Below are 10,000 nucleotides of genomic sequence, written 5' to 3'. Positions count from 1 at the left end.
TGTTAAATTGATCTCTATCTCAGAGCCTATATAGGCTCCAATGTCGCTCAATATTGACCTGGAGAAACAAACACGTAAGGCTCCTCTCAACGTCTCTCCTCCATTCTCGGTCCTCCGGCTTGATCCCACTGATCTATAAAGAATGATGGGCCGGGAACAATGGGATAGTCTACCCAATGTTCTTTATAGATCAGTGGGAATGAGCCGGAGGACAGAGGATCGAGGACCAAGGAGAGACATTGAGAAGAGCCTACAGTCTCCAACGTCGCTCATCGTTCACCTGGAGAGAGAAAAGACACAGTGAACTGGTGTAACGCTTCATTAATTTATCCAGGCTTGGCAACCAGGAAATCTCTATCTCAGAACCTACTTAAGGCTCTTCTAAACGTCTGTCTTCGATCCTCAATCCTCGGTCCTCCGGCTCGTTCCCACTGATCTATAAAGAACATTGGATAGAGTATCCCATTGTTGCCGCCCTGTCATTATTTTATAGATCAGGAATGAGCCGGAGGATCGAGGAAGGAGGGAAGAGAGTATAGATAAAAGGACGAATGAGAAGAGCCCATAGTCTCCAATGTCACTCATCATTGACCTGGAGAAACAAAGACACAGTTGACTTCAGTTCCACTTCATTAATTCCAACGGGTTCGGTAACCAGGAAATCTCTATCTCAGAACCTACATAGTCTCCAGTGTCGCTCATCATTGACCCGGGGAAACAAAGACACGGTGAACTTCAGTTCCCCCTGCACGTCTTCCACAGGGACACACCCTAATGAGACACGGAGCAGCCGGAGAGGAGAGGAGATGGGATCGCTCTCGCTTCGCTCTCGATGAGGTGTGTGTGTGTGTGTGTGTGTGTGTGTGTGTGTGTGTGTGTGTGTGTGTCATGTGTGAGTGTGTGTGTGTGTGTGTGTGTGTGTGTGTGTGTGTGTGTGTGTGTGTGTGTGTGTGTGTGCGTTCCATTGGTGTTTTTTTGTGTGATGGCTGAAGAGGAGAAGCTCTGGAGAGGTTACATCAGCAGCTCATCACATGCTCTGGCAGGAGCAGAAGGACTTCATCTACATATTCACTCTCTCAGGCAGTTCCACACACACACACAGGAGCACACACAGGAGCGCACACACACACACACATACACAGAGAGACGTCACTCTCAGGCCAGGGGTTCTTCCTAACAAGGAAACCAAGTCTGTCACACAGACACACACACAGACACACACACACACACACACACACACACACACACAGAGAGAGCAAGAGAGACAGACAGACAGACATACACAAACACAAACACAAACACACACACACACACACACACACACACACACACACACACACACACACACACACACACACACACGCACGCACGCACACGCACACACACACACACACACACGTGTCACTTGCATTTCATTCCCCTCAGAAGCAGCGTCCCCGTGCGTGTCCCCTTCGCTCTCCAGTGGCCCAGTTCAATCACTTCCACTGACTCCCACAAATTAAATCCATTTTAATGTGCTACAATCTCGGCGAAATGAAACCCATTACTGCGGCAGGGATAAGGGCCTTGTTAATATGGACCCTAACGTGATTTGACACATAATGGATTAAACACAGAGACCGGGACACACTGGGCCGGGTAGCCGGGCTGGGGCCGCACACACACACAACAGCCACCAGGGGGCTCTGTGTTCTACCCAGAGGGTCCGGCGGGAGCAGCCCAGACAACCCGACATACACTCCACACACACACCCGACAACACACCCGACACACAGCCTAAGGTTGCTGAAAAACACACAGGTAGTCACACACACACACACCCGACACACAGCCTAGGGTTGCTGAAAAACACACAGGTAGTCACACACACACACACACACACACACACACACACAGATGCACACACCCTCACAGGCATGCACATACTCAGACACACTGAAGCATTTTAACTCTACATAGTACAGCACAAATGCTGCCATGCTCTCTCCCTCACACAGACAAACACACACACACACACACACACACACACACACACACACACACACACACACACACACACACACACACACACACACACACTTCCCACCCGGCGGCTAGATGGGGTTGTAAGAAGTGCTGGAGTCAGCAGCAGCAGCAGCAGCAGCCTCCACTGTCCGCACCCTTAATGATGCCCCACAAACAGCTGGAGTTGCATCAGTATGCTAACGAATGCCACCGCAACAGCAGCCCAAATGCCTCACATCCATCCATTAGCAGGCCGCGACCACCACATTAAAATATTAGTGTAGCAATTACCCACAGTACACAATCACCCCGGCCCACACACACCGCCCACACACACACACACACACACACACACACACACACACCGTTCATGCTAATCCACAGCGCACAGTATACCCTGCACGCTACACACACCGCACACGTTAGCCCACAGCATGTACATTGCCCGCTACACACACTCTACGTGCGCTAACCCGCAGCGCACGCTAATCCACTACACACACTAACCTAACAGCCCACAGTTACCCTGGTCCACTATATAGACAAATCATCCATTCGCCAACCCACCCCTGCTGCCGTTCTTCAAGTTGCATGGCTGGTTTTCTCAGTAGCAAGTTGCTACATCTATTTAAGCATCTATTATGCTATTTGAACTATTCGCCTATTACAAGTTTGTTTATCATCAAATTGGCTTGTGCAAGGTGAAAATCTGACATAGTGTGCCTTTAAATCAATTTCTTTGGGAGGGTAAGAACAGCTTTTACAGCTCAATTTCATTTGTTTTTTGGCTTATCATGTCTTTAAGCTGATAGGAGAGGGACAGGAAGCAAGTGAGGGAGAGAGAGAAAGAGATGTGGGATCGGGGAATAACCTGGATCAGAGAGAGATGGGATGGGATCGGGAAATAACCCGGATCAGAGAGAGATGCGGTGGGATTGGGAATTGGGGCGCTGTTGCTAGTCAGTGTTGCTATCACTATTTCCTGTATGGTCATTAGCATACAGCTGTTGGAAAGATATGTAGCCCGGCGGCAACTGTGTCAGTGTTTGCAGAGGTGTTGAGCTCAACATCGTGCTGCTGACATCAAACACTTGAGTTTGTTGAAATTGTGTGTGTGTGTGTGTGTGGGCATAAGAGAGAAAGATCAAGATCTCTCTCTTTATATATATAGCGAGAGAGAGAGCGAGAGAGAAAGAGAGAGAGAGAGAGAGAGAAATAAAACAGAGCGAGAAAGAACACAATGGAGAATTGACTATTAGAAATATGGGATGTTCAAGAGGCACAAATGTGAATCTATAAAACCTATTAAACAAAATGACACCCATTATCTCTCTTACACTCACACTCACACACACACACACACACACACACACACACACACACACACACGTACACGTACAGACACACACACACACACACACACACACACACACTCACAGGTTATTGAGTCCTGTGTGAGAGCGGAGGTTTCTGCCCTGTGATCCCCCGATAACCCCCCCATCCTGGAGCCCTGATTCAGAGCCTCTCCCCTCAGCGTCCTAAACGCCGCTACAGTAGAAGGCCCCCACCACTGGCCATCGATTACTGTCAGGAGTCTCTCCGCGTCTGGGACGACAAAAATGACTACAGGAACAGAACAGAGCTGACCTGACCATGACCATGATGGCAGAGAAAGAAGTGAGATGAGAAGAAAAATGCACAGTGTGTAGGAGAGGGCTGTGTTCACCACCGTGTGAGAGGGATGTTTTGACCAGTGTGTAGGAGAGGGCTGTTTTAACCATCGTGTAGGAGAGGGCTGTGTTCACCACCGTGTGAGAGGGATGTTTTGACCATCGTGTAGGAGAGGGCTGTTTTAACCAGCGTGAAGGAGAGGGCTGTTTTAACCATGGGAGAATGCTGTTCTGACCACCGTGTAAGGCAAGGCAAGGCAATTTTATTTATATAGCACATTTCTTACCACAGCAGTTCAATGTGCTTCACATCATCAGTTAGAACAAGTAGCCTAAAAAGAGAAATTATATATTTCAAATAAATAAATAAATAGTGTAGGAGAATGCTGCATCGTGTAGGCGGGCTGTTTTGAGCATAGTGAGCAAACGTATTACCACTATTACCCCTCTACTGTAGAGCCAGCACTACTACCACTAATGCCCTTCATTAAGCCATAGCACTACTACCACTATTACCCCTCTAGAGCCATACTATTACCCCTCTAGAGCCATAGCACTTCTACCACTAATGCCCTTAATTAAGCCATAGCACTACTACCACTATTACCCCTCTAGAGCCATAGCACTACTACCACTAATGCCTTCATTAAGCCATAGTATTACAAAATCCATCAATTAAAATCCAAAACACTCATATACAACCACCAATGTAAATCCACACAACAAAGGCAAATGCGCGCGGACACACACACACACACACACACACACACACACACACACACACACACACACACACACACACACACGCACAAGAAGACAAAAGTGTTGCGTTGAGTGGGGGTGGCGAAGCTCAGAGGGAGTTGCCGTGGGCGACAACCAACAACATCACCAGCTGACAGCTACAACACAACACAAACAAGCCTCGCTCAAACTCAGCTGCGGATTAAAAATGACACCGACTATCAAATGGACACATCTACATCTACATTTAGAGCATTTAGCTGACACAGTACTCATTTAATCTGACACATTTGATCCTAACCACAATCAGCAGCAGTATGGTGCATTTAAAACCGCTCTATTCAGTAGATGAAGATAACAAAAATAATACTAAAAAATAAATGTATAATAGATTATTCAAAATGTCAAATGCAAAACATTTTAAATTGTTCATAAGCAAATCAAAGACACATTTAGTATGACAAACTTGACCCAAAACAGAGACAACTGAAATAATGGAGCTTGTGTCAAATTGCTCTGTTAGAGTAATATCCTGTTGTTGTTGAGGGCTGCTCTGGCTTCTGTGTTAATATCCTGTTGAAGACTGCTCTGGCTTCTGTGTTAATATCCTGTTGTTGTTGAAGACTGCTCTGGCTTCTGTGTTAATATCCTAACGTTGTTTCAAACTGCTCTGGCAGTCCTGTTGTTGTTGAAGACTGCTCTGGTTTCTGTGTTAATATCCTGTTGTTGTTGTTGCGGACTGCTCTGGCTCCTGTGTTAATATCCTGTTGTTGTTGTTGTTGTTGAGGACTGCTCTGGCTTCTATGTTATCCTGCTGTTGTTTCATACTGCTCTGGCTCCTGTGTTAATATCCTGTTGTTGTTGTTGCGGACTGCTCTGGCTCCTGTGTTAATATCCTGTTGTTGTTGTTGTTGTTGAGGACTGCTCTGGCTTCTATGTTATCCTGTTGTTGTTTCAAACTGCTCTGGCTCCTTTGTTAATATGCTGCTGTTGTTTCAGACTGCTCTGGCTCCTGTGTTAATATCCTGTTGTTGTTGAGGACTACTCTGGCTCCTGTGTTACTGTAATATCCTGTTGTATGTTGTTGTTGAGGACTGCTCTGGTTTCTCCTATTGTTGTTTCAAACTGCTCTGGCTTCTGTGTTACAGTAATATCCTGTTGTTGTTGAGGACTGTACTGGCTCCTGTGTTAATGTCCTGTTGTTTTTGAGGACTGCCTTTCTCAGCCCTCACTGACAGGCAGATGTACAAAGCAAGCACAGTTAATTGAGCACCTTTGCCATTCTGCAGAAAGCACATGCTGTGCCGTGCCATTTAGGTGCCATTAACTAAGCACTCACTTCATCAGGAAAACAGCACTCATCACGCCCCTCTAACATTGTGCTGCCAGCAAACAGATAATACAGGGCGGATAGGGCAGCACAATTTGGGGAAAATATCTATTTTAGATTTTTCTGACAGATATTGGGACTTTTGGTGTCGTTTAATATTACTTTTTTTTCTTCTTTAAGTTGGGCCACTTCTGATGGGTGAGCATGCCTAGCTCCTGTTAGGTGAGTGTCACACAAGGAGAACGACGCGGATATCAAAATCAGAAACGTGACAAGATTAATCATTAAGGCAGGAGTCGTAAGCTGCACAATTAATTGCAGCCTCCGCGATCAGCTAATCGTATTAAATCCAACTGTGATTTCAATTAAAAATCTATTAAGTGTGCAGACCTAGCAGGGAAGCAATTCTATTCAAACTATTTGTGTCGTCAGGCAGATTTGATAGTCTAGCAGGCACAGGGATGTGGATGACGTGGATAACAGTTTAAATTTAGACAAAAGTTGCTTTTGTCACGGTTCAAGGTAGCAGACTACGCGCTCTGAATAGCAGCCTATAGCCTACATCAGCTCCTGTGTGGCCTACATATGTGCACTAGTAGCCTACATAGGATGCTCACTGGCCACCTCACCTCCATCACTGGCCATAGGAGAACTTTTACACTCTAAAAAAGAATGGGGTCACCGTTTCTTCAGAGCGATGGCATAGAAGAACCTTTTTCAGTGCTTCAAAAGACACATTGAGGCAACCTCCACGGAATGGTTTTGAATTTCCATCGAACCATCTCGAAATGTAGGGCCATTGAAGCACCTTTATCTTTTAGAGTGTGATCTCATCTCTCCTTTAGCTCTTTTTACTGAGGGATGACAATGCTATTCTTTAGCTTTTCTCTGCTAACCATAACAGAACGGTAGGCTGCTGTGTGCCTGATGGGGCCCGTCATGAGTGCCCCGACACTTTTGGTCTCTTATCCGCACGCACCAGCAGCAACATTTTCAACTCACTGGCATTCGATAAACAACACATTCTATTGAGCGGCACTGACAACAATATAACAGGGGTGTGGGGGGGGGGGGGGGGGGGGGAGATGTGGCAGTTGTATTGAAAACCATGGAATCCAAGTAATCGGAAGACAACAGCAGAGATCTCCGCACTCGTGTCTGTGCCTGAGTGAGGAGGAGGAGGCTGTTCGTTGCCTCTTAGTTAGCCCCAGCGCTAATTTTAGCCCCGGCTCTGCTGCTCCTCACACACTCCTCGCTGCCTCAGATTTCCTCTCATGACTAACAAATTGCAGCCTTTAGCAGTTCTTCAACATTCACACAGAATGGTCTTCTGCTGATCTGGGCTTTCTTTTAGTGCTCATAATAGATAGATGCCGTAAGCCTGGCTTTCCTTTGATAAGAGTACTGGAAATGACTGTGCAAGTCTTAGCATGTACGGTTTTGTACTGACTACAGAATGGGGGTCACCCTTATGTTCCCCGGGTCCTATATGCCCCGTTTTCCCTCAAAAGGGGCCTATGTTCCCCAGTCGCAATACATACGTGTATTTGGGAAAAGCGGGGGAGCATCAGACCCTTTGTTTAAAAAGGGGTTCTACGTTCCCTGGTCCCATATAAAGTGGGGAACATAGGACCCGGGGAACCAGTAAGAACCAGTAGGGAAAATGTGGGCAGGGGGAATGGTTGAGTACTACTCTCTCCCACATCCACATCCACAGTTGAGGTGCCCTTGAGCAAGGCACCTAACCTCTCTCACACACACACACACACACACACACACAAACACACACACACACACACACACTTGAGCAAGGCACCTAACCCCTCACACACACACACACACACTTGAGCAAGGCACCTAACCCCTTACTGCTCTCTGTGCACCGCTGTAGCAAGGCAGCTCACTGCTCTGGGTTAGTGTGTGCTTCACCTCACTATGTGTTCGCTGTGTGTGTTTCATTAATTCACAGATTGGGATACAGTAAATGCAGAGACCAAATTTCCCTCACGGGATACTTATACCTCTCCATGGCTCTCTGTTGCGATGCAGCCCAGTGTCATCTTCAAGCAGAGAAGAGGTTTGTATGCGCGCAGCTGCACATGTTTTCCCCACTTGGAGCTGTCACTCAGGCGCTGAAAGAGCCTCGCATCAAACTCATGCAAATGCCCTAAGATTCCGACATGACACCATCAAAGTGTGTGTCACCACCGACTCTGATCAAGATCACACACACTCACTCATGCTGCCACATCTGAGGGCCAGTGTGTGTGTGTGTGTGTGTGTGTGTGTGTGTGTGTGTGTGTTCAAGCACCTGCTCGCTGGCCTTACTTCCTCTCCAGGCATCTCCTGGCTAGTGTCCAGGATCACACATGCTTTACATATGAACTGGGGTGAAGTCAGAGATTTATCACTTATTCAACAACAATACCACCCTACAACCTGTCGCCGATTATGAATTCAATCTGAATGAGAATTAAGTGCTGAATGGAGTGAGAATTATGCGTGTGTCTAATAATAATAATAATAATTTTGTGCTATATTACATTATTCCATAGGCCACACATTTTGTCCATAATATACTGCACAAATATAAGAGAGAAGTTACTTATTGCCATTTTGATTTGCTGAAAGCCATCACCCAATACAGCCAATCAAAATCAGTGTGAAATCTACCAAAACAGGACGTGGTGTCATATTTTAGCATATTACTATTAATTTTATTATTATTAAATCAGCCAGAACCGAACAGACAGAAGAACTGTTTGAGTGTGCCTGTGTGTGTGTGTGTGTGTGTGTGTGTGTGTGTGTGTGTGTGTGTGTGTGTGTGTGTGTGTGTGTGTGTGCCTGTGTGAGGGGAGCGTAAACCTCTTCTCCACCACAGGAGAGCCGAGGGGGGCCGACTCGCTCTCACTCTCTGACATAAATAAACTCTCTCTCTCTTTCTCTCTCTCTCTCTCTCCTTTTCTCTCTCTTCTTTCTCTCTACTTTTCTCTCTCTCCCTCCTTTTTTTTCTCTCTCACACACACATACTCCATTTCCCTATTTCTTTCTTTCTCTCTCTCTCTCTCTCACACACACATACACAAACTCCTTTTCTATCTTTCTTTCTCTCTCACACACACACACACACAGAGACATCACTGTCATGCACACACACACAGAGACATCATTGTCATATACACACACACGCACGCACGCACGCACGCACGCACGCACGCACGCACGCACGCACGCAGGCACGCACGCACACACACACACACACACACACACACACACACACACACACACACAACTCCTCTCTCTTTCCCTTTTGCTCACTATCTCTCTCACACACAAACACTCTCTCACTCGAACAGAAACTCTCATCTTAAGATTTAAGAAAAGAGAGGAGTTGAACCCCCCAGGTGAAAAGAGTGTGTGGTGTGTGTGTGTGTGTGTGTGTGTGTGTGTGTGTGTGTGTGTGTGTGTGTGTGTGTGCGAGTGTGTGCGAGTGTGTGCGAGTGTGTGCGTGTGTGTGGTGTGTGTGTGTGTGTGTGTGTGTGTGTGTGTGTGTGTGTGTGTGTGTGTGTGTGTGTGTGTGTGTGTGGAGGGTAGGGCGGTCTTCATAACAAAACCACAACTGTCTGAGGAGCAGTGCAAAACAAACAGGAGGCTTTGAAGCTCTCCCCAGCTCTGCACAGGCAGCTCAGCCGGGCCCCTGGGTGCCCAGAGAGAACCGGAGGAGACGAGTCTGATATTTAAAGAAACTCGACAGCAGACATGGACACGGACACGGATCAGCACCAGCGCCAGCACCAGCCGGGCGGCTACTGCAGCAGCACCAGCACTTCAAATGGCATCCCAGAATCCTCTCCTGCTGCTGGCATGAGTGTGTGTTCGCAACAACGCACCCTCTGATCACACTCGCCCCGCCGACAACTTCAAAAACACCACACAACTCAGATCGACCAAGCACACGTCTATCTGTGCCTTAGAGACTGGGAATGCTCCTACAGATATAGTGGAAACCCCATCACATGTCTATCTGTCCCTTAGAGACTGGGAATGCTCCTACAGATATAGTGGAAACCCCATCACATGTCTATCTGTCCCTTAGAGACTGGGAATGCTCCTACAGATATAGTGGAAACCCCATCACATGTCTATCTGTCCCTTAGAGACTGGGAATGCTCCTACAGATATAGTGGAAACCCCATCACACGTCTATCTGTGCCTTAGAGACTGGGAATGCTCCTACAGATATAGTGGAAACCCC

The 10,000-nt window shown here is 47.0% G+C and overlaps 1 protein-coding gene across 1 annotated transcript in view; it reads right to left on the bottom strand.

Moving 5' to 3' along the window:
* The window catches only part of gabrd (gamma-aminobutyric acid type A receptor subunit delta), a 26,538-nt gene that overhangs the window by 11,722 nt on the left and 4,816 nt on the right, over positions 1-10,000 (bottom strand). The gene's annotated exons all lie outside the window — the stretch shown is intronic.

Source organism: Sardina pilchardus, chromosome 7 (genome assembly GCF_963854185.1).
Source record: "Sardina pilchardus chromosome 7, fSarPil1.1, whole genome shotgun sequence".
In the NCBI taxonomy this organism is placed as follows: domain Eukaryota; kingdom Metazoa; phylum Chordata; class Actinopteri; order Clupeiformes; family Clupeidae; genus Sardina; species Sardina pilchardus.
Note: the sequence above shows the minus strand (reverse complement) of the source record. Positions and strands in the feature narration are given on the sequence as shown.